Raw genomic sequence first — 26,728 nt, 5'->3', positions numbered from 1 at the left:
GTGAACTGTGCGAAAGTATGAGTCTGATGAGGGCAAATCCCAGACCTATCTCAGACGTAACATGCGTTATCCTCTAAAATATTTATCAAGATCAGGTTTAATTGATTGTTTCAGTGTGGTCCCACACTACTACGTGATCCAAACCAGAAAAAACCCAGGATCTGTTCAACAAGTATGTGAAAAACGCGGAAAGTATGAGCCTGATGAGGGCAAATCCCAGACCTATCCCAGACCTAACTTGCGTTGTCCTCTAAGATAATGATGGAAACCAGGTTTAATTGACTGTTTCAGTGTTGTACTTCATTACTACGTGATGCAATCCAGAAAAAGCCCAGCATCTAGCCATCAAGTATGAGAAATATGCGAAAGAATGAGCCTGATGAGAGCAAATCCCAGACCTAACCTAGACATAACATTCTCTAAAATATTGATCGAAACCGGGTTTAATTGACTGTGTCAGTGTGGTCCCACATTACTACGTGATCCAAACCAGAAAATAACCCAGGATCTGTCAAACGAGTATGTGAAGTGTGCGAAAGTATGAGCCTGATGAGAGCAAATCCCAGACCTAACCTAGACCTAACATGAATTATTCTCTAAAATATTGATCGAAACTAGGTTTAATTGACTGTTTCAGTGTGGTCCCACATTACTACGTGATCCAAACCAGAAAAAACCCAGGATCCGTTCAACAAGTATGTGAAGAATGCGAAAGTATGAGTCTGAGGAGTGAAAATCCCAGGCCTAACCTAGACCTAACATGCGTTATCCTCAAAAATATTGATCGAAACCTGGTTTAATCGACTGTTTCAGTGTGGTACCACATTACTATGTGATCCAAACCAGAAAATAACCTAGGATCTGTTCAACGAGTATGTGAAGTGTGCGAAAGTATGAGTCTGATGAGGTCAAATCCCAAACCAATCCCAGACTTAACTTGCGTTATCCTCTAAAATATTGATCGAAACCAGGTTTAATCGACTGTTTCAGTGTGGTCCCACATTACTACGTGATCCAAACCAGAAAAAACCCAGGATCCGTTCAACAAGTATGTGAAGAATGCGAAAGTATGAGTCTGATGAGTGAAAATCCCAGGCCTAACCTAGACCTAACATGCGTTATCCTCAAAAATATTGATCGAAACCTGGTTTAATCGACTGTTTCAGTGTGGTACCACATTACTATGTGATCCAAACCAGAAAATAACCCAGGATCTGTTCAACGAGTATGTGAAGTGTGCGAAAGTATGAGTCTGATGAGGTCAAATCCCAAACCAATCCCAGACTTAACTTGCGTTATCCTCTAAAATATTGATCGAAACCAGGTTTAATCGACTGTTTCAGTGTGGTACCACATTACTACGTGATCCAAACCAGAAAAAACCCAGGATCCGTTCAACAAGTATGTGAAGAATGCGAATGTATGAGTCTGATCAGTGAAAATCTCAGGCCTTACCTAGACCTAACTTGCGTTGTCCTCTAAAATATTGATGAAAACCAGGTTTCATTGACTGTTTCAGCGTGGTACCACATTACTACGTGATACAATCCAGAAACAGCCCAGGATCTAGCCATGAAGTATGAGAAATATGCGAAAGAATGAGCCTGATGAGAGCAAATCCCAGACCTAACCTAGACCTAACATGCGTTATCCTCTAAAATATTGAGCGAAACCAGGTTTAATGAACTGTTTCAGTGTGGTCCCACATTAGTACCTGATCCAAACCAGAAAAAACCCAGGATCAGTTCAACAAGTATGTGAAGAATGCGAAAGTATGAGTCTGATGAGTGAAAATCCCAGACCTAACCGAGGCCTAACATGCGTTATCCTCTAAAATATTGATTGAAACCAGGTTTAATTGACTGTTTCAGCGTGGTACCACATTACTACGTGATACAATCCAGAAACAGCCCAGGATCTAGCCATGAAGTATGAGAAATATGCGAAAGTATGAGCCTGATGAGGGCAAATCCTAGACCTAACCCAGACCTAACATGCGTTATCCTCTAAAATATTGATCCAAACCAGGTTTAATGGACTCTTTCAGTGTGGTACCACATTACTACGTGATCCAATCCAGAAATAGCACAGGATCTAGCCATGAAGTATGAGAAATATGCGAAAATATGAGCCTGATGAGGGCAAATCCTAGACCTAATCCAGACCTAACATTCGTTATTCTCTAAAATATTGATGGAAACCAGGTTTAATTGACTGTTTCAGTGTTGTACTTCATTACTACGTCATGCAATCCAGAAAAAGCCCAGCATCTAGCCATCAAGTATTAGAAAAATGCGAAAGAATGAGCCTGATGAGTGCAAATCCCAGACCTAACCTAGACCTAACATGAATTATTCTCTAAAATATTGATCAAAACCAGGTTTAATTGACTGTTTCAGTGTGGTACCACACTACTACGTGATCCAAACCAGAAAAAACCCCGGATCTGTTCAAAAAGTATGTGAAAAACGCGAAAGTATGAGTCTGATGAGATCAAATCCCAGACCTATCCCAGACTTAACTTGCGTTATCCTCTAAAATATTGATCGAAACCAGGCTTAATCATCTGTTTCAGCGTGGTACCACATTACTATGTGATACAATCCAGAGACAGCCCAGGATCTAGCCATGAAGTATGAGAAATATGCGAAAGTATGAGTCTGATGAGTGAAAATCCCCGGCCTAACCCAGACCTAACATGCGTTATCCTCAAAAATATTGATCCAAACCAGGTTTAATGGACTGTTTCAGTGTGGTACCACCTTACTACGTGATCCAAAGCAGAAAAAACCCTCGATCAGGTCAACATGTATGTTAAAACTGCGAAAGTATGACCCTGATGAGAGCAAATCCCAGGCCTAACCTAGACCTGACATGCGTTGTCCTCTAAAATATTGATGGAAACCAGGTTTAATTGACTGTTTCAGTGTGGTCCCACATTGCTACGTGATCCAAACCAGAAAAAACCCAGGATCCGTACAACAAGTATGTGAAGAATGCGAAAGTATGAGTCTGATGAGTGAAAATCCCAGGCCTAACCTAGACCTAACATGCGTTGTCCTTTAAGATAATGATGGAAACCAGGTTTAATTGACTGTTTCAGTGTTGTACTTCATTACTACGTGATGCAATCCAGAAAAAGCCCAGCATCTAGCCATCAAGTATGAGAAATATGCGAAAGAATGAGCCTGATGAGAGCAATTCCCAGGCCTAACCGAGACATAACATGAATTATTCTCTAAAATATTGATCGAAACTAGGTTTAATTGACTGTTTCAGTGTGGTCCCACATTACTACGTGATGCAATCCAGAAAAAGCCCAGCATCTAGCCATCAAGTATGAGAAATATGCGAAAGAATGAGCCTGATGAGAGCAAATCCCAGACCTAACCTAGACCTAACTTGCGTTGTCCTTTAAGATAATGATGGAAACCAGGTTTAATTGACTGTTTCAGTGTTGTACTTCATTACTACGTGATCCAATCCAGAGAAAGCCCAGGATCTAGCCGTCAAATATGAGAAATATGCGAAAGAATGAGCCTGATGAGAACAAATCCCAGACCTAACCTAGACCTAACATGCGTTATCCTCTAAAATATTTATCAAGATCAGGTTTAATTGATTGTTTCAGTGTGGTACAACATTACTACGTGATCCACACCAGAAAAACCCCAAGATCCGTTCAACAAATATGTGAAGAACGTGAAAGTATGAGTCTGATGAGTGAAAATCCCAGGCCTAACCTAGACCTAACATGCGTTATCCTCAATAATATTGATCGAAACCAGGTTTAATTGAGTGTTTCAGTGTTGTACTTCATTACAACGTGATGCAATCCAGAAGAAGCACAGGATCTAGCCATCTAGTATGAGAAATATGCGAAAGTATGAGTCTGATGAGTGAAAATCCCAGACCTAACCAAGACCTAACATGCGTTATCCTCAAAAATATTGATCGAAACCTGGTTTAATCGACTGTTTCAGTGTGGTCCCACACTACTACGTGATCCAAACCAGAAAAAACCCAGGATCTGTTCAACAAGTATGTGAAAAACGCGGAAAGTATGAGCCTGATGAGGGCAAATCCCAGACCTATCCCAGACCTAACTTGCGTTGTCCTTTAAGATAATGATGGAAACCAGGTTTAATTGACTGTTTCAGTGTTGTACTTCATTACTACGTGATGCAATCCAGAAAAAGCCCAGCATCTAGCCATCAAGTATGAGAAATATGCGAAAGAATGAGCCTGATGAGAGCAATTCCCAGGCCTAACCGAGACATAACATGAATTATTCTCTAAAATATTGATCGAAACTAGGTTTAATTGACTGTTTCAGTGTGGTCCCACATTACTACGTGATGCAATCCAGAAAAAGCCCAGCATCTAGCCATCAAGTATGAGAAATATGCGAAAGAATGAGCCTGATGAGAGCAAATCCCAGACCTAACCTAGACCTAACATGTATTATTCTCAAAAATATTGATCGAAACCAGGTTTAATTGACTGTTTCAGTGTGGTCCCACATTGCTACGTGATCCAAACCAGAAAAAACCCAGGATCCGTACAACAAGTATGTGAAGAATGCGAAAGTATGAGTCTGATGAGTGAAAATCCCAGACCTAACCTAGACCTAACATGCGTTATCCTCTAAAATATTGATCCAAACCAGGTTTAATGGACTGTTTCAGTATGGTACCACACTACTACGTGATCCAAACCAGAAAAAACCCAGGATCTGTTCAACAAGTATGTGAAAAACGCGAAAGTATGAGCCTGATGAGGGCAAATCCCAGACCTATCCCAGACCTAACTTGCGTTGTCCTCTAAGATATTGATGGAAACCAGGTTTAATTGACTGTTTCTGTGTTGTACTTCATTACTACGTGATGCAATCCAGAAAAAGCCCAGCATCTAGCCATCAAGTATGAGAAATATGCGAAAGAATGAGCCTGATGAGAGCAAATCCCAGACCTAACCTAGACCTAACATGTATTATTCTCTAAAATATTTATCAAGACCAGGTTTAATTGATTGTTTCAGTGTGGTCCCACATTACTAAGTGATGCAAACCAGAAAAAACCCAGGATCTGTTCAACGAGTATGTGAAGTGTGCGAAAGTATGAGACTGATGGGGTCAAATCCCAGACCTATCCCAGACCTAACTTGCGTTATCCTCTAAAATATTGATTGAAACCAGGTTTAATCGACTGTTTCAGTGTGGTACCACATTACTACGTGATCCAAACCAGAAAAGCCAGGATCCGTTCAACAAGTATGTGAAGAATGCGAAAGTATGAGTCTGATCAGTGAAAATCCCAGACCTAACCCAGGCCTAACATGCGTCATCCTCTAAAATATTGATTGAAACCAGGTTTAATCGACTGTTTCAGCGTGGTACCACATTACTACGTGATACAATCCAGAAACAGCCCAGGATCTAGCCATGAAGTATGAGAAATATGCGAAAGAATGAGCCTGATGAGCGCAAATCCCAGACCTAACCTAGACATCACATGAATTATTCTCTAAAATATTGATCGAAACCCGGTTTAATCGACTGTTTCAGTGTGGTACCACATTACTATGTTATACAAACCAGAAAATAACCCAGGATCTGTTCAACGAGTATGTGAAGTGTGCGAAAGTATGAGTCTGATGGGGTCAAATCCCAGACCTATCCCAGACCTAACTTGCGTTATCCTTTAAGATATTGATGGAAACCAAGTTTAATTGACTGTTTCAGTGTGGTACCACATTACCACGTGATCTAATCCAGAAATAGCCCAGGATCTAGCCATGAAGTATGAGAAATATGCGAAAGTATGAGCCTGACGAGGGCAAATCCTAGACCTCACCCAGACCTAACATGCGTTATCCTCTAAAATATTTATCAAGACCAGGTTTAATTGACTGTTTCAGTGTGGTACCACATTACTACGTGATCCAATCCAGAAATAGCCCAGGACCTAGCCATGATGTATGAGAAATATGCGAAAGTATGCGCCTGATGAGGGCAAATCCTAGACCTATCCCAGACCTAACATGCGTTATCCTCTAAAATATTTAACAAGACCAAGTTTAATTGATTGTTTCAGTGTGGTCCCACATTACCACGTGATCCAAACCAGAAAAAACACATGATCCGTTCAACAAGTATGTGAAGAATGCGAAACTATGAGTCTGATGAGTGAAAATCCCAGGGCTAACCTAGACCTAACATGCGTTATCCTCTAAAATATTGATCGCAACCAGGTTTAATCGACTGTTTCAGTGTGGTACCACATTACTATGTGATCCAAACCAGAAAATAACCCAGGATCTGTTCAACGAGTATGTGAACTGTGCGAAAGTATGAGTCTGATGAGGGCAAATCCCAGACCTATCCCAGACCTAACATGCGTTATCCTCTAAAATATTTATCAAGATCAGGTTTAATTGATTGTTTCAGTGTGGTCCCACACTACTACGTGATCCAAACCAGAAAAAACCCAGGATCTGTTCAACAAGTATGTGAGAAACGCGGAAAGTATGAGCCTGATGAGGGCAAATCCCAGACCTATCCCAGACCTAACTTGCGTTGTCCTCTAAGATAATGATGGAAACCAGGTCTAATTGACTGTTTCAGTGTTGTACTTCATTACTACGTGATGCAATCCAGAAAAAGCCCAGCATCTAGCCATCAAGTATGAGAAATATGCGAACGAATGAGCCTGATGAGAGCAAATCCCAGACCTAACCTAGACATAACATTCTCTAAAATATTGATCGAAACCAGGTTTAATTGACTGTGTCAGTGTGGTCCCACATTACTACGTGATCCAAACCAGAAAATAACCCAGGATCCGTTCAACAAGTATGTGAAGGATGCGAAAGTATGAGTCTGATGAGTGAAAATCCCAGGCCTAACCTAGACCTAACATGCGTTATCCTCAAAAATATTGATCGAAACCTGGTTTAATCGACTGTTTCAGTGTGGTACCACATTACTATGTGATCCAAACCAGAAAATAACCCAGGATCTGTTCCACGAGTATGTGAAGTGTGCGAAAGTATGAGTCTGATGAGGTCAAATCCCAAACCAATCCCAGACTTAACTTGCGTTATCCTCTAAAATATTGATCGAAACCAGGTTTAATCGCCTGTTTCAGTGTGGTACCACATTACTACGTGATCCAAACCAGAAAAAACCCAGGATCCGTTCAACATGTATGTGAAAAACGCGAAAGTATGAGCCTGATGAGGGCAAATCCCAGACCTATCCCAGACCTAACTTGCGTTGTCCTCTAAGATATTGATCCAAACCAGGTTTAATGGACTGTTTCAGTGTGGTACCACACTACTACGTGATCCAAACCAGAAAAAACCCAGGATCCGTACAACAAGTATGTGAAGAATGCGAAAGTATGAGTCTGATGAGTGAAAATCCCAGACCTAACCTAGACCTAACATGCGTTATCCTGTAAAATATTGATCCAAGCCAGGTTTAATGGACTGTTTCAGTGTGGTACCACACTACTACGTGATCCAAACCAGAAAAAACCCAGGATCTGTTCAACAAGTATGTAAAAAACGCAAAAGTATGAGTCTGATGAGTGAAAATCCCAGGGCTAACCTAGACCTAACATGCGTTATCCTCTAAAATATTGACCGAAACCAGGTTTAATCGACTGTTTCAGTGTGGTACCACATTACTACGTGATCCAAACCAGAAAAAACCCAGGATCTGTTCAACATGTATGTGAAAAACGCGAAAGTATGAGCCTGATGAGGGCAAATCCCAGACCTATCCCAGACCTAACTTGCGTTGTCCTCTAAGATATTGATGGAAACCAGGTTTAATTGACTGTTTCTGTGTTGTACTTCATTACTGCCTGATGCAATCCAGAAAAAGCCCAGCATCTAGCCATCAAGTATGAGAAATATGCGAAAGAATGAGCCTGATGAGAGCAAATCCAAGACCTAACCTAGACCTAACATGTATTATTCTCAAAAATATTGATCGAAACCAGGTTTAATTGACTGTTTCAGTGTGGACCCACATTACTACGTGATCCAAACCAGAAAAAACCCGGGATCCGTACAACAAGTATGTGAAGAATGCGAAAGTATGAGTCTGATGAGTGAAAATCCCCGAACTAACCTAGACCTAACATGCGTTATCCTCTAAAATATTGATCCAAACCAGGTTTAATGGACTGTTTCAGTGTGGTACCACACTACTACGTGATCCAAACCAGAAAAAACCCAGGATCTGTTCAACATGTATGTGAAAAACGCGAAAGTATGAGCCTGATGAGGGCAAATCCCAGACCTATCCCAGACCTAACTTGCGTTGTCCTCTAAGATATTGATGGAAACCAGGTTCAATTGACTGTTTCTGTGTTGTACTTCATTACTACGTGATGCAATCCAGAAAAAGCCCAGCATCTAGCCATCAAGTATGAGAAATATGCGAAAGAATGAGCCTGATGAGAGCAAATCCCAGACCTAACCTAGACCTAACATGTATTATTCTCTAAAATATTTATCAAGACCAGGTTTAATTGATTGTTTCAGTGTGGTCCCACATTACTAAGTGATGCAAACCAGAAAAAACCCAGGATCTGTTCAACGAGTATGTGAAGTGTGCGAAAGTATGAGACTGATGGGGTCAAATCCCAGACCTATCCCAGACCTAACTTGCGTTATCCTCTAAAATATTGATTGAAACCAGGTTTAATCGACTGTTTCAGTGTGGTACCACATTACTACGTGATCCAAACCAGAAAAGCCAGGATCCGTTCAACAAGTATGTGAAGAATGCGAAAGTATGAGTCTGATCAGTGAAAATCCCAGACCTAACCGAGGCCTAACATGCGTTATCCTCTAAAATATTGATCGAAACCAGGTTTAATTGACTGTTTCAGCGTGGTGCCACATTACTACGTGATACAATCCAGAAACAGCCCAGGATCTAGCCATGAAGTATGAGAAATATGCGAAAGTATGAGCCTGATGAGGGCAAATCCTAGACCTAACCCAGACCTAACATGCGTTATCCTCTAAAATATTGATCCAAACCAGGTTTAATGGAATCTTTCAGTGTGGTACCACATTACTACGTGATCCAATCCAGAAATAGCCCAGGATCTAGCCATGAAGTATGAGAAATATGCGAAAATATGAGCCTGATGAGGGCAAATCCTAGACCTAACCCAGACCTAACATGCGTTATTCTCTAAAATATTGATGGAAACCAGGTTTAATTGACTATTTCAGTGTTGTACTTCATTACTACGTCATGCAATCCAGAAAAAGCCCAGGATCTAGCCATCAAGTATGAGAAATATGCGAAAGAATGAGCCTGATGAGAGCAAATCCCAGACCTAACCTAGACCTAACATGAATTATTCTCTAAAATATTGATCGAAACCTGGTTTAATCGACTGTTTCAGTGTGGTACCACATTACTATGTGATCCAAGCCAGAAAATAACCCAGGATCCGTTCAACAAGTATGTGAAGAATGCGAAAGTATGAGTCTGATGAGTGAAAATCCCAGACCTAACCTAGACATAACATGCGTTATCCTCTAAAATATTGATCCAAACCAGGTTTAATGGACTGTTTCAGTGTGGTACTACATTACTACGTGATCCAAACCAGAAAGAACCCAGGATCCGTTCAACAAGTATGTGAAGAATGCGAAAGTATGAGTCTGATGAGTGAAAATCCCAGATCTAACCGAGGCCTAACATGCGTCATCCTCTAAAATATTGATTGAAACCAGGTTTAATTGACTGTTTCAGCGTGGTACCACATTACTACGTGATACAATCCAGAAACAGCCCAGGATCTAGCCATGAAGTATGAGAAATATGCGAAAGTATGAGCCTGATGAGGGCAAATCCTAGACCTAACCCAGACCTAACATGCGTTATCCTCTAAAATATTTATCAAGACCAGGTTTAAATGATTGTTTCAGTGTGGTCCCACATTACTAAGTGATGCAATCCAGAAAAAACCCAGGATCTGTTCAACGAGTATGTGAAGTGTGCGAAAGTATGAGACTGATGGGGTCAAATCCCAGACCTATCCCAGACCTAACTTGCGTTATCCTCTAAAATATTGATTGAAACCGGGTTTAATCGACTGTTTCAGTGTGGTACCACATTACTACGTGATCCAAACCAGAAAAAACCCAGGATCCGTTCAACAAGTATGTGAAGAATGCGAAAGTATGAGTCTGATCAGTGAAAATCCCAGACCTAACCGAGGCCTAACATGCGTTATCCTCTAAAATATTGATTGAAACCAGGTTCAATTGACTGTTTCAGCGTGGTACCACATTACTACGTGATACAATCCAGAAACAGCCCAGGATCTACCCATGAAGTATGAGAAATATGCGAAAGTATGAGCCTGATGAGGGCAAATCCTAGACCTAACCCAGACCTAACATGCGTTATCCTCTAAAATATTGATCCAAACCAGGTTTAATGGACTCTTTCAGTGTGGTACCACATTACTACGTGATCCAATCCAGAAATAGCCCAGGATCTAGCCATGAAGTATGAGAAATATGCGAAAATATGAGCCTGTTGAGGGCAAATCCTAGACCTAATCCAGACCTAACATGCGTTATTCTCTAAAATATTGATTGAAACCAGGTTTAATTGACTGTTTCAGCGTGGTACCACATTACTACGTGATACAATCCAGAAACAGCCCAGGATCTAGCCATGAAGTATGAGAAATATGCGAAAGTATGAGCCTGATGAGGGCAAATCCTAGACCTAACCCAGACCTAACATGCGTTATCCTCTAAAATATTTATCAAGACCAGGTTTAATTGATTGTTTCAGTGTGGTCCCACATTACTAAGTGATGCAAACCAGAAAAAACCCAGGATCTGTTCAACGAGTATGTGAAGTGTGCGAAAGTATGAGACTGATGGGGTCAAATCCCAGACCTATCCCAGACCTAACTTGCGTTATCCTCTAAAATATTGATTGAAACCGGGTTTAATCGACTGTTTCAGTGTGGTACCACATTACTACGTGATCCAAACCAGAGAAAACCCAGTATCCGCTCAACAAGTATGTGAAGAATGCGAAAGTATGAGTCTGATCAGTGAAAATCCCAGACCTAACCGAGGCCTAACATGCGTTATCCTCTAAAATATTGATTGAAACCAGGTTCAATTGACTGTTTCAGCGTGGTACCACATTACTACGTGATACAATCCAGAAACAGCCCAGGATCTACCCATGAAGTATGAGAAATATGCGAAAGTATGAGCCTGATGAGGGCAAATCCTAGACCTAACCCAGACCTAACATGCGTTATCCTCTAAAATATTGATCCAAACCAGGTTTAATGGACTCTTTCAGTGTGGTACCACATTACTACGTGATCCAATCCAGAAATAGCCCAGGATCTAGCCATGAAGTATGAGAAATATGCGAAAATATGAGCCTGTTGAGGGCAAATCCTAGACCTAATCCAGACCTAACATGCGTTATTCTCTAAAATATTGATGGAAACCAGGTTTAATTGACTGTTTCAGTGTTGTACTTCATTACTACGTCATGCAATCCAGAAAAAGCCCAGGATCTAGCCATCAAGTATGAGAAATATGCGAAAGAATGAGCCTGATGAGAGCAAATCCCAGACCTAACCTAGACCTAACATGAATTATTCTCTAAAATATTGATCGAAACCTGGTTTAATCGACTGTTTCAGTGTGGTACCACATTACTATGTGATCCCAGCCAGAAAATAACCCAGGATCTGTTCAAGGAGTATGTGAAGTGTGCGAAATTATGAGTCTGATGAGGTCAAATCCCTGACCTATCCCAGACCTAACTTGCGTTGTCCTCTAAGATATTGATGGAAACCAGGTTTAATTGACTGTTTCTGTGTTGTACTTCATTACTACGTGATGCAATCCAGAAAAAGCCCAGCATCTAGCCATCAAGTATGAGAAATATGCGAAAGAATGAGCCTGATGAGAGCAAATCCAAGACCTAACCTAGACCTAACATGTATTATTCTCAAAAATATTGATCCAAACCAGGTTTAATGGACTGTTTCAGTGTGGTACCATATTACTACGTGATCCAAACCAGAAAAAACCCAGGAGCTGTTCAACATGTATGTGAAAAACGCGAAAGTATGAGCCTGATGAGGGCAAATCCCAGACCTATCCCAGACCTAACTTGCGTTGACCTCTAAGATATTGATGGAAACCAGGTTTAATTGACTGTTTCAGTGTGGTCCCACATAACTACGTGATCCAAACCAGAAAAAACCCGGGATCCGTACAACAAGTATGTGAAGAATGCGAAAGTATGAGTCTGATGAGTGAAATTCCCCGACCTAACCTAGACCTAACATGCGTTATCCTCTAAAATATTGATCCAAACCAGGTTTAATGGACTGTTTCAGTGTGGTACCATACTACTACGTGATCCAAACCAGAAAAAACCCAGGATCTGTTCAACATGTATGTGAAAAACGCGAAAGTATGAGCCTGATGAGGGCAAATCCCAGACCTATCCCAGACCTAACTTGCGTTGTCCTCTAAGATATTGATGGAAACCAGGTTTAATTGACAGTTTCTGTGTTGTACTTCATTACTACGTGATGCAATCCAGAAAAAGCCCAGCATCTAGCCATCAAGTATGAGAAATATGCGAAAGAATGAGCCTGATGAGAGCAAATCCCAGACCTAACCTAGTCCTAACATGTATTATCCTGTAAAATATTGATCCAAACCAGGTTTAATGGACTGTTTCAGTGTGGTACCACACTACTACGTGATCCAAACCAGAAAAACCCCAAGATCTGTTCAACAAGTATGTGAAAAACGCAAAAGTATGAGTCTGATGAGTGAAAATCCCAGGGCTAACCCAGACCTAACATGCGTTATCCTCTAAAATATTGATCGAAACCAGGTTTAATCGACTGTTTCAGTGTGGTACCACATTACTACGTGATCCAAACCAGAAAAAACCCAGGATCCGTTCAACAAGTATGTGAAGAATGCGAAAGTATGAGTCTGATGAGTTGAAATCCCCGACCTAACCTAGACCTAACATGCGTTATCCTCTAAAATATTGATCCAAACCAGGTTTAATGGACTGTTTCAGTGTGGTACCACACTACTACGTGATCCAAACCAGAAAAAACCCAGGATCTGTTCAACATGTATGTGAAAAACGCGAAAGTATGAGCCTGATGAGGGCAAATCCCAGACCTATCCCAGACCTAACTTGCGTTGTCCTCTAAGATATTGATGGAAACCAGGTTTAATTGACTGTTTCTGTGTTGTACTTCATTACTACGTGATGCAATCCAGAAAAAGCCCAGCATCTAGCCATCAAGTATGAGAAATATGCGAAAGAATGAGCCTGATGAGAGCAAATCCAAGACCTAACCTAGACCTAACATGTATTATTCTCAAAAATATTGATCGAAACCAGGTTTAATTGACTGTTTCAGTGTGGTCCCACATTACTACGTGATCCAAACCAGAAAAAACCCGGGATCCGTACAACAAGTATGTGAAGAATGCGAAAGTATGAGTCTGATGGGTGAAAATCCCCGACCTAACCTAGACCTAACATGCGTTATCCTCTAAAATATTGATCCAAACCAGGTTTAATGGACTGTTTCAGTGTGGTACCACACTACTACGTGATCCAAACCAGAAAAATCCCAGGATCTGTTCAACATGTATGTGAAAAACGCGAAGGTATGAGCCTGATGAGGGCAAATCCAAGACCTATCCCAGACCTAACTTGCGTTCTCCTCTAAGAGTTTGATGGAAACCAGGTTTAATTGACTGTTTCAGTGTGGTACCACATTACTACGTGATCTAATCCAGAAATAGCCCAGGATCTAGCCATGAAGTATGAGAAATATGCGGAAGTATGAGCCTGACGAGGGCAAATCCTAGACCTAACCCAGACCTAACATGCGTTATCCTCTAAAATATTTATCAAGACCAGGTTTAATTGATTGTTTCAGTGTAGTTCCACATTACTACGTGATCCAAACCAGAAAAAACCCAGGATGTGATCAACGAGTATGTGAAGTGTGCGAAAGTATGAGTCTGATGAGGGCAAATCCCCGACCTATCCCAGACCTAACATGCGTTATCCTCTAAAATATTTATCAAGACCAGGTTTAATTGATTGTTTCAGTGTGGTCCCACATTACTACGTGATCCAAACCAGAAAAAACCCATGATCCGTTCAACAAGTATGTGAAAAACGCGAAAGTATGAGCCTGATGAGGGCAAATCCCAGACCTATCCCAGACCTAACTTGCGTTGTCCTCTAAGATATTGATGGAAACCAGGTTTAATTGACTGTTTCTGTGTTGTACTTCATTACTACGTGATGCAATCCAGAAAAAGCCCAGCATCTAGCCATCAAGTATGAGAAATATGCGAAAGAATGAGCCTGATGAGAGCAAATCCAAGACCTAACCTAGACCTAACATGTATTATTCTCAAAAATATTGATCGAATCCAGGTTTAATTGACTGTTTCAGTGTGGTCCCACATTACTACGTGATCCAAACCAGAAAAAACCCGGGATCCGTACAACAAGTATGTGAAGAATGCGAAAGTATGAGTCAGATGAGTGAAAATCCCCGACCTAACCTAGACCTAACATGCGTTATCCTGTAAAATATTGATCCAAACCAGGTTTAGTGGACTGTTTCAGTGTGGTACCACACTACTACGTGATCCAAACCAGAAAAAACCCAGGATCTGTTCAACATGTATGTGAAAAACGCGAAAGTATGAGCCTGATGAGGGCAAATCCCAGACCTATCCCAGACCTAACTTGCGTTGTCCTCTAAGATATTGATGGAAACCAGGTTCAATTGACTGTTTCTGTGTTGTACTTCATTACTACGTGATGCAATCCAGAAAAAGCCCAGCATCTAGCCATCAAGTATGAGAAATATGCGAAAGAATGAGCCTGATGAGAGCAAATCCTAGACCTAACCTAGACCTAACATGTATTATTCTCAAAAATATTGATCGAAACCAGGTTTAATTGACTGTTTCAGTGTGGTCCCACATTACTACGTGATCCAAACCAGAAAAAACCCAGGATCCGTACAACAAGTATGTGAAGAATGCGAAAGTATGAGTCTGATGAGTGAAAATCCCAGGCCTAACCTAGACCTAACATGCGTTATCCTCAAAAATATTGATCGAAACCTGGTTTAATCGACTGTTTCAGTGTGGTACCACATTACTATGTGATCCAAACCAGAAAATAACCCAGGATCTGTTCAACGAGTATGTGAAGTGTGCGAAAGTATGAGTCTGATGAGGTCAAATCCCAAACCGATTCCAGACTTAACTTGCGTTATCCTCTAAAATATTGATCGAAACCAGGTTTAATCGACTGTTTCAGTGTGGTACCACATTACTACGTGATCCAAACAAGAAAAAACCCAGGATCCGTTCAACAAGTATGTGAAGAATGCGAAAGTATGAGTCTGATGAGTGAAAATCCCAGACCTAACCGAGGCCTAACATGCGTCATCCTCTAAAATATTGATTGAAACCAGGTTTAATTGACTGTTTCAGCGTGGTACCACATTACTACGTGATGCAATCCAGAAAAAGCCCAGGATCTAGCCATCAAGTATGAGAAATATGCGAAAGAATGAGCCTGATGAGAGCAAATCCCAGACCTAACCTAGACCTAACATGCGTTATCCTCTAAAATATTGAGCGAAACCAGGTTTAATGAACTGTTTCAGTGTGGTCCCACATTACTACGTGATCCAAACCAGAAAAAACCCAGGATCCGTTCAACAAGTATGTGAAGAATGCGAAAGTATGAGTCTGATGAGTGAAAATCCCAGACCTAACCGAGGCCTAACATGCGTCATCCTCTAAAATATTGATTGAAACCAGGTTTAATTGACTGTTTCAGCGTGGTACCACATTACTACGTGATACAATCCAGAAACAGCCCAGGATCTAGCCATGAAGTATGAGAAATATGCGAAAGTATGAGCCTGATGAGGGCAAATCCTAGACCTAACCCAGACCTAACATGCGTTATCCTCTAAAATATTTATCAAGACCAGGTTTAATTGATTGTTTCAGTGTGGTCCCACATTACTAAGTGATGCAAACCAGAAAAAACCCAGGATCTGTTCAACGAGTATGTGAAGTGTGCGAAAGTATGAGACTGATGAGTGAAAATCCCAGACCTAACCGAGGCCTAACATGCGTCATCCTCTAAAATATTGATTGAAACCAGGTTTAATTGACTGTTTCAGCGTGGTACCACATTACTACGTGATACAATCCAGAAACAGCCCAGGATCTAGCCATGAAGTATGAGAAATATGCGAAAGAATGAGCCTGATGAGCGCAAATCCCAGACCTAACCTAGACATCACATGAATTATTCTCTAAAATATTGATCGAAACCTGGTTTAATCGACTGTTTCAGTGTGGTACCACATTACTATGTTATCCAAACCAGAAAATAACCCAGGATCTGTTCAACGAGTATGTGAAGTGTGCGAAAGTATGAGTCTGACGGGGTAAAATCCCAGACCTATCCCAGACCTAACTTGCGTTATCCTCTAAAATATTGTTTGAAACCAGGTTTAATCGACTGTTTCAGTGTGGTACCACATTACTACGTGATCCAAACCAGAAAAAACCCAGGATCAGTTCAACAAGTATGTGAAGAATGCGAAAGTATGAGTCTGATGAGTGAAAATCCCAGGGCTAACCTAGACCTAACATGCGTTATCCTCTAAAATATTGATCCAAACCAGGTTTAATGGACTCTTTCAGTGTGGTACCACACTACTACGTGATAAAAACCAGAAAAAACCCAGGATCTGTTCAACAAGTATGTGAAAAACGCGAAAGTATGAGCCTGATGAGGGCAATTCCCAGACCTATCCCAGACCTAACTTGCGTTGTCCTCTAAGATATTGATGGAAACCAGGTTTAATTGACTGTTTCAGTGTTGTACTTCATTACTACGTGACGCAATCCAGAAAAAGCCCAGGATCTAGCCATCAAGTATGAGAAATATGCGAAAGAATGAGCCTGATGAGAGCAAATCCCAGACCTAACCTAGACCTAACATGAATTATTCTCTAAAATATTGATCGAAACCAGGTTTAATTGACTGTTTCAGTGTGGTCCCAGATTACTACGTGATCCAAACCAGAAAGAACCCAGGATCCGTTCAACAAGTATGTGAAGAATGCGAAAGTATGAGCCTGACGAGTGAAAATCACAGGCCTAACCTAGACCTAACATGCGTTATCCTCAAAAATATTGATCGAAACCTGGTTTAATCGACTGTTTCAGTGTGGTACCACATCACTACGTGATCCAAACCAGGAAATACCCAGGATCTGTTCAACGAGTATGTGAAGTGTGCGAAAGTATGAGGCTGATGAGTGAAAATCCCAGACCTAACCTAGACCTAACATGCGTTATCCTCTAAAATAATGATCCAAACCAGGTTCAATGGACTGTTTCAGTGTGGTACCATACTACTACGTGATCCAAACCAGAAAAAAACCAGGATCTGTTCAAAAAGTATGTGAAAAACGCGAAAGTATGAGCCTGATGAGGGCAAATCCAAGACCTATCCCAGACCTAACATGCGTTATCCTCTAAAATATTTATCAAGACCAGGTTTAATTGATTGTTTCAGTGTGGTCCCACATTACTACGTGATCCAAACCAGAAAAAACCCATGATCCGTTCAACAAGTATGTGAAGAATGCGAAAGTATGAGTCTGATGTGTGAAAATCCCAGACCTAACCAAGACCTAACATGCGTTATCCTCAAAAATATTGATCGAAACCTGGTTTAATTGACTGTTTCAGCGTCGTGCCAAATTACTACGTGATACAATCCAGAAACAGCCCAGGATCTAGCCATGAAGTATGAGAAATATGCGAAAGTATGAGTCTGATGAGTGAAAATCCCAGGGCTAACCTAGACCTAACATGCGTTATCCTCTAAAATATTGATCGCAACCAGGTTTAATCGACTGTTTCAGTGTGGTACCACATCACTACGTGATCCAAACCAGAAAATACCCAGGATCTGTTCAACGAGTATGTGAAGTGTGCGAAAGTGTGAGTCTGATGAGGTCAAATCCCAGACCAATCCCAGACTTAACTTGCGTTATCCTCTAAAATATTGATCGAAACCAGGTTTAATCGACTGTTTCTATGTGGTAGCACATTACTACGTGATCCAAACCAGAAAAAACCCAGGATCCGTTCAACAAGTATGTGAAGAATGCGAAAGTATGAGTCTGATGAGTGAAAATCCCAGACCTAACCTAGACCTAACATGCGTTATCCTCTAAAATAATGATCCAAACCAGGTTCAATGGACTGTTTCAGTGTGGTACCATACTACTACGTGATCCAAACCAGAAAAAACCCAGGATCTGTTCAAAAAGTATGTGAAAAACGCGAAAGTATGTGCCTGATGAGGGCAAATCCAAGACCTATCCCAGACCTAACTTGCGTTGTCCTTTAAGATATTGGTGGAAACCAAGTTTAATTGACTGTTTCAGTGTGGTACCATATTACTACATGATATAATCCAGAAATAGCCCAGGATCTAGCCATGAAGTATGAGAAATATGCGAAAGTATGAGCCTGACGAGGGCAAATCCTAGACCTCACCCAGACCTAACATGCGTTATCCTCTAAAATATTTATCAAGACCAGGTTTAATTGACTGTTTCAGTGTGGTACCACATTACTACGTGATCCAAACCAGAAAAAACCCAGGATCCGTACAACAAGTATGTGAAGAATGCGAAAGTATGAGTCTGATGAGTGAAAATCCCAGGCCTAACCTAGACCTAACATGCGTTATCCTCAAAAATATTGATCGAAACCTGGTTTAATCGACTGTTTCAGTGTGGTACCACATTACTATGTGATCCAAACCAGAAAATAACCCAGGATCTGTTCAACGAGTATGTGTAGTGTGCGAAAGTATGAGTATGATGAGGTCAAATCCCAAACCAATCCCAGACTTAACTTGCGTTATCCTCTAAAATATTGAACGAAACCAGGTTTAATCGACTGTTTCAGTGTGGTACCACATTACTACGTGATCCAAACCAGAAAAAACCCAGGATCCGTTCAACAAGTATGTGAAGAATGCGAAAGTATGAGTCTGATCAGTGAAAATCTCAGGCCTTACCTAGACCTAACTTGCGTTGTCCTCTAAAATATTGATGAAAACCAGGTTTCATTGACTGTTTCAGTGTGGTACTACATTACTACGTGATGCAATCCAGAAAAAGCCCAGGATCTAGCCATCAAGTATGAGAAATATGCGAAAGAATGAGCCTGATGAGAGCAAATCCCAGACCTAACCTAGACCTAACATGCGTTATCCTCTAAAATATTGAACGAAACCAGGCTTAATGAACTGTTTCAGTGTGGTCCCACATTACTACGTGATCCAAACCAGAAAAAACCCAGGATCAGTTCAACAAGTATGTGAAGAATGCGAAAGTATGAGTCTGATGAGTGAAAATCCCAGACCTAACCGAGGCCTAACATGCGTTATCCTCTAAAATATTGATTGAAACCAGGTTTAATTGACTGTTTCAGCGTGGTACCACATTACTACGTGATACAATCCAGAAAATAACCCAGGATCTGTTCAAAAAGTATGTGAAAAACGCGAAAGTATGAGCCTGATGAGGGCAAATCCAAGACCTATCCCAGACCTAACTTGCGTTGTCCTTTAAGATATTGATGGAAACCAAGTTTAATTGACTGTTTCAGTGTGGTACCACATTACTATGTGATCCAAACCAGAAAATAACCCAGGATCTGTTCAACGAGTATGTGAACTGTGCGAAAGCATGAGTCTGATGAGGGCAAATCCCTGACCTATCCCAGACCTAACATGCGTTATCCTCTAAAATATTGAGCGAAACCAGGTTTAATTGACTGTTTCAGTGTGGTCCCACATTACTACGTGATCCAAACCAGAAAATAACCCAGGATCTGTCAAACGAGTATGTGAAGTGTGCGAAAGTATGAGCCTGTTGCGAGCAAATCCCAGACCTAACCTAGACCTAACATGAATTATTCTCTAAAATATTGATCGAAACTAGGTTTAGTTGACTGTTTCAGTGTCGTCCCACATTACTACGTGATCCAAACCAGAAAAAACCCAGGATCCGTTCAACAAGTATGTGAAGAATGCGAAAGTATGAGTCTGATGAGTGAAAATCCCAGGCCTAACCTAGACCTAACATGCGTTATCCTCAAAAATATTGATCGAAACCTGGTTTAATCGACTGTTTCAGTGTGGTACCACGTTACTGTGTGATCCAAACCAGAAAATACCCAGGATCTGTTCAACGAGTATGTGAAGTGTGCGAAAGTGTGAGTCTGATGAGGTTAAATCCCAGACCAATCCCAAACTTAACTTGCGTTATCCTCTAAAATATTGATCGAAACCAGGTTTAATCGACTGTTTCAGTGTGGTACCACATTACTACGTGATCCAAACCAGAAAAAACCCAGGATCCGTTCAACAAGTATGTGAAGAATGCGAAAGTATGAGCCTGACGAGTGAAAATCCCAGACCTAACCTAGACATCACATGAATTATTCTGTAAAATATTGATCCAAACCAGGTTCAATGGACTGTTTCAGTGTGGTACCATACTACTACGTGATCCAAACCAGAAAAAACCCAGGATCTGTTCAAAAAGTATGTGAAAAACGCGAAAGTATGAGCCTGACGAGGGTAAATCCTAGACCTTACCCAGACCTAACATGCGTTATCCTCTAAAATAGTTATCAAGACCAGGTTTAATTGATTGTTTCAGTGTGGTTCCACATTACTACGTGATCCAAACCAGAAAAAACCCAGGATCTGTTCAACGAGTATGTGAAGTGTGCGAAAGTATGAGGCTGATGAGGGCAAATCCCCGACCTATCCCAGACCTAACATGCGTTATCCTCTAAAATATTTATCAAGACCAGGTTTAATTGATTGTTTCAGTGTGGTCCCACATTACTACGTGATCCAAACCAGAAAAAACCCATGATCCGTTCAACAAGTATGTGAAGAATGCGAAAGTATGAGTCTGATGAGTGAAAATCCCAGACCTAACCAAGACCTAACATGCGTTATCCTCAAAAATATTGATCGAAACCTGGTTTAATTGACTGTTTCAGCGTGGTACCAAATTACTACGTGATACAATCCAGAAACAGACCAGGATCTAGCCATGAAGTATGAGAAATATGCGCAAGTATGAGTCTGATGAGTGAAAATCCCAGGGCTAACCTAGACCTAACATGCGTTATCCTCTAAAATATTGATCGCAACCAGGTTTAATCGACTGTTTCAGTGTGGTACCACATCACTACGTGATCCAATCCAGAAAATACCCAGTATCTGTCAAACGAGTATGTGAAGTGTTCGAAAGTATGAGCCTGATGAGAGCAAATCCTAGACCTAACCTAGACCTAACATGAATTATTTATCTAAAATATTGATCGAAACTAGGTTTAATTGACTGTTTCAGTGTGGTCCCACATTACTACGTGATCCAAACCAGAAAAAACCCAGGATCCGTTCAACAAGTATGTGAAGAATGCGAAAGTATGAGTCTGATGAGTGAAAATCCCAGGCCTAACCTAGACCTAACATGCGTTATCCTCAAAAATATTGATCGAATCCTGGTTTAATCGACTGTTTCAGTGTGGTACCACATTACTATGTGATCCAAACCAGAAAATAACCCAGGATCTGTTCAACGAGTATGTGAAGTGTGCGAAAGTATGAGTCTGATCAGTGAAAATCTCAGGCCTTACCTAGACCTAACTTGCGTTGTCCTCTAAAATATTGATGAAAACCAGGTTTCATTGACTGTTTCAGTGTGGTACTACATTACTACGTGATGCAATCCAGAAAAAGCCCAGGATCTAGCCATCAAGTATGAGAAATATGCGAAAGAATGAGCCTGATGAGAGCAAATCCCAGACCTAACCTAGACATAACATGAATTATTCTCTAAAATATTCATCGAAACCAGGTTTAATTGACTGTTTCAGTGTGGTCCCACATTACTACGTGATCCAAACCAGAAAATAACCCAGGATCTGTCAAACGAGTATGTGAAGTGTGCGAAAGTATGAGCCTGATGAGAGCAAATCCCAGGCCTAACCTAGACCTAACATGCGTTATCCTCAAAAATATTGTTCGAAACCTGGTTTAATCGACTGTTTCAGTGTGGTACCATACTACTACGTGATCCAAACCAGAAAAAACCCAGGATCTGTTCAAAAAGTATGTGAAAAACGCGAAAGTATGAGCCTGATGAGGGCAAATCCAAGACCTATCCCAGACCTAACTTGCGTTGTCCTTTAAGACATTGATGGAAACCAAGTTTAATTGACTGTTTGAGTGTAGTACCACATTACTACGTGATCCAAACCAGAAAATACCCAATAACTGTTCAACGAGTATGTGAAGTGTGCAAAAGTGTGAGTCTGATGAGGTCAAATCCCAGACCAATCCCAGACTTAACTTGCGTTATCCTCTAAAATATTGATCGAAACCAGGTTTAATCGACTGTTTCAGTGTGGTACCACATTACTACGTGATCCAAACCAGAAAAAACCCAGGATCCGTTCAACAAGTATGTGAAGAATGCGAAAGTATGAGTCTGATGAGTGAAAATCCCAGACATAACCTAGACCTAACATGCGTTATCCTCTAAAATATTGATCCAAACCAGGTTCAATGGACTGTTTCAGTGTGGTACCATACTACTACGTGATCCAAACCAGAAAAAACCCAGGATCTGTTCAAAAAGTATGTGAAAAACGCGAAAGTATGAGCCTGATGAGGGCAAATCCAAGACCTATCCCAGACCTAACTTGCGTTGTCCTTTAAGACATTGATGGAAACCAAGTTTAATTGACTGTTTGAGTGTAGTACCACATTACTACGTGATGCAATCCAGAAATAGCCCAGGATCTAGCCATGAAGTATGAGAAATATGCGAAAGTATGAGCCTGACGAGGGCAAATCCTAGACCTTACCCAGACCTAACATGCGTTATCCTCTAAAATATTTATCAAGACCAGGTTTAATTGACTGTTTCAGTGTGGTACCACATTACTACGTGATCCAATCCAAAATAGCCCAGGATCTAGCCATGAAGTATGAGAAATATGCGAAAGTATGAGCCTGATGAGGGCAAATCCTAGACCTATCCCAGACCTAACATACGTTATCCTCTAAAATATTTATCAAGACCTGGTTTAATTGATTGTTTCAGTGTGGTCCCACATTACTACGTGATCCAAACCAGAAAAACCCATGATCCGTTCAACAAGTATGTGAAAAACGCGGAAAGTATGAGCCTGATGAGGGCAAATCCCAGACCTATCCCAGACCTAACTTGCGTTGTCCTCTAGGATAATGATAGAAACCAGGTTTAATTGACTGTTTCAGTGTTGTACTTCATTACTACGTGATGCAATCCAGAAAAAGCCCAGCATCTAGCCATCAAGTATGAGAAATATGCGAAAGAATGAGCCTGATGAGAGCAAATCCCAGACCTAACCTAGACATAACATGAATTATTCTCTAAAATATTCATCGAAACCAGGTTTAATTGACTGTTTCAGTGTGGTCCCACATTACTACGTGATCCAAACCAGAAAATAACCCAGGATCTGTCAAACGAGTATGTGAAGTGTGCGAAAGTATGAGCCTGATGAGAGCAAATCCCAGGCCTAACCTAGACCTAACATGCGTTATCCTCAAAAATATTGTTCGAAACCTGGTTTAATCGACTGTTTCAGTGTGGTACCACATTACTATGTGATCCAAACCAGAAAATAACCCAGGATCTGTTCAACGAGTATGTGAAGTGTGCGAAAGTATGAGTCTGATCAGTGAAAATCTCAGGCCTTACCTAGACATCACATGAATTACTCTGTAAAATATTGATCGAAACCTGGTTTAATCGACTCTTTCAGTGTGGTACCACATTACTATGTTATCCAAACCAGAAAATAACCCAGGATCTGTTCAACGAGTATGTGAAGTGTGCGAAAGTATGAGTCTGATCAGTGAAAATCTCAGGCCTTACCTAGACCTAACTTGCGTTGTCCTCTAAAATATTGATGAAAACCAGGTTTCATTGACTGTTTCAGTGTGGTACTACATTACTACGTGATGCAATCCAGAAAAAGCCCAGGATCTAGCCATCAAGTATGAGAAATATGCGAAAGAATGAACCTGATGAGAGCAAATCCCAGACCTAACCTAGACCTAACATTCGTTATCCTCTAAAATATTGAGCGAAACCAGGTTTAATTGACTGTTTCAGTGTGGTCCCACATTACTACGTGATCCAAACCAGAAAATAACCCAGGATCTGTCAAACGAGTATGTGAAGTGTGCGAAAGTATGAGCCTGATGAGAGCAAATCCCAGACCTAACCTAGACCTAACATGATTTATTCTCTAAAATATTGATCGAAACTAGGTTTAATTGACTGTTTCAGTGTCGCCCCACATTACTACGTGATCCAAACCAGAAAAAACCCAGGATCCGTTCAACAAGTATGTGAAGAATGCGAAAGTATGAGCCTGACGAGTGAAAATCCCAGGGCTAGCCTAGACCTAACATGCGTTATCCTCTAAAATATTGATCCAAACCAGGTTCAGTGGTCTGTTTCAGTGTGGTACCATACTACTACGTGATCCAAACCAGAAAAAACCCAGGATCTGTTCAAAAAGTATGTGAAAAACGCGAAAGTATGAGCCTGACGAGGGTAAATCCTAGACCTTACCCAGACCTAACATGCGTTATCCTCTAAAATATGTATCAAGACCAGGTTTAATTGATTGTTTCAGTGTGGTTCCACATTACTACGTGATCCAAACCAGAAAAAACCCAGGATCTGTTCAACGAGTATGTGAAGTGTGCGAAAGTATGAGGCTGATGAGGGCAAATCCCCGACCTATCCCAGAACTAACATGCGTTATCCTCTAAAATATTTATCAAGACCAGGTTTAATTGATTGTTTCAGTGTGGTCCCACATTACTACGTGATCCAAACCAGAAAAAACCCATGATCCGTTCAACAAGTATGTGAAGAATGCGAAAGTATGAGTCTGATGAGTGAAAATCCCAGACCTAACCAAGACCTAACATGCGTTATCCTCAAAAATATTGATCGAAACCTGGTTTAATTGACTGTTTCAGCGTGGTACCAAATTACTACGTGATACAATCCAGAAACAGACCAGGATCTAGCCATGAAGTATGAGGAATATGCGCAAGTATGAGTCTGATGAGGGCAAATCCTAGACCTAACCCAGACCTAACATGCGTTATCCTCTAAAATATTGATCGAAACCTGGTTTAATCGACTCTTTCAGTGTGGTACCACATTACTATGTTATCCAAACCAGAAAATAGCCCAGGATCTGTTCAACGAGTATGTGAAGTGTGCGAAAGTATGAGTCTGATGGGGTCAAATCCCAGACCTATCCCAGACCTAACATGCGTTATCCTCTAAAATATTGATCCAAACCAGGTTTAATGGACTCTTTCAGTGTGGTACCACACTACTACGTGATACAAACCAGAAAAAACCCAGGATCTGTTCAACAAGTATGTGAAAAACGCGAAAGTATGAGCCTGATGAGGGCAAATCCCAGACCTATCCCAGACCTAACTTGCGTTGTCCTCTAAGATATTGATGGAAACCAGGTTTAATTGACTGTTTCAGTGTTGCACTTCATTACTACGTGATGCAATCCAGAAAAAGCCCAGGATCTAGCCATCAAGTATGAGAAATATGCGAAAGAATGAGCCTGATGAGAGCAAATCCCAGACCTAACCTAGACCTAACATGAATTATTCTCCAAAATGTTGATCGAAACCAGGTTTAATTGACTGTTTCAGTGTGGCCCCACATTACTACGTGATCCAAACAAGAAAAAACCCAGGATCCGTTCAACAAGTATGTGAAGAATGCGAAAGTATGAGCCTGACGAGTGAAAATCCCAGGCCTAACCTAGACCTAACATGCGTTATCCTCAAAAATATTGATCGAAACCTGGTTTAATCGACTGTTTCAGTGTGGTACCACATCACTACGTGATCCAAACCAGAAAATACCCAGGATCTGTTCAACGAGTATGTGAAGTGTGCGAAAGTGTGAGTCTGATGAGGTCAAATCCCAGACCAATCCCAGACTTAACTTGCGTTATCCTCTAAAATATTGATCGAAACCAGGTTTAATCGACTGTTTCAGTGTGGTACCACATTACTACGTGATCCAAACCAGAAAAAACCCAGGATCCGTTCAACAAGTATGTGAAGAATGCGAAAGTATGAGCCTGACGAGTGAAAATCCCAGGGCTAGCCTAGACCTAACATGCGTTATCCTCTAAAATATTGATCCAAACCAGGTTCAATGGACTGTTTCAGTGTGGTACCATACTACTACGTGATCCAAACCAGAAGAAACCCAGGATCTAGCCATCAAGTATGAGAAATATGCGAAAGAATGAGCCTGATGAGAGCAAATCCCAGACCTAACCCAGGCCTAACATGAATTATTCTCTAAAATATTGATCGAAACCAGGTTTCATTCACTGTTTCAGTGTGGTACTACATTACTACGTGATGCAATCC

The sequence above is a fragment of the Colletes latitarsis genome, unplaced genomic scaffold (assembly GCF_051014445.1).
Source record: "Colletes latitarsis isolate SP2378_abdomen unplaced genomic scaffold, iyColLati1 scaffold0006, whole genome shotgun sequence".
In the NCBI taxonomy this organism is placed as follows: Eukaryota; Metazoa; Arthropoda; class Insecta; order Hymenoptera; family Colletidae; genus Colletes; species Colletes latitarsis.
This window is presented reverse-complemented; position numbering follows the sequence as displayed.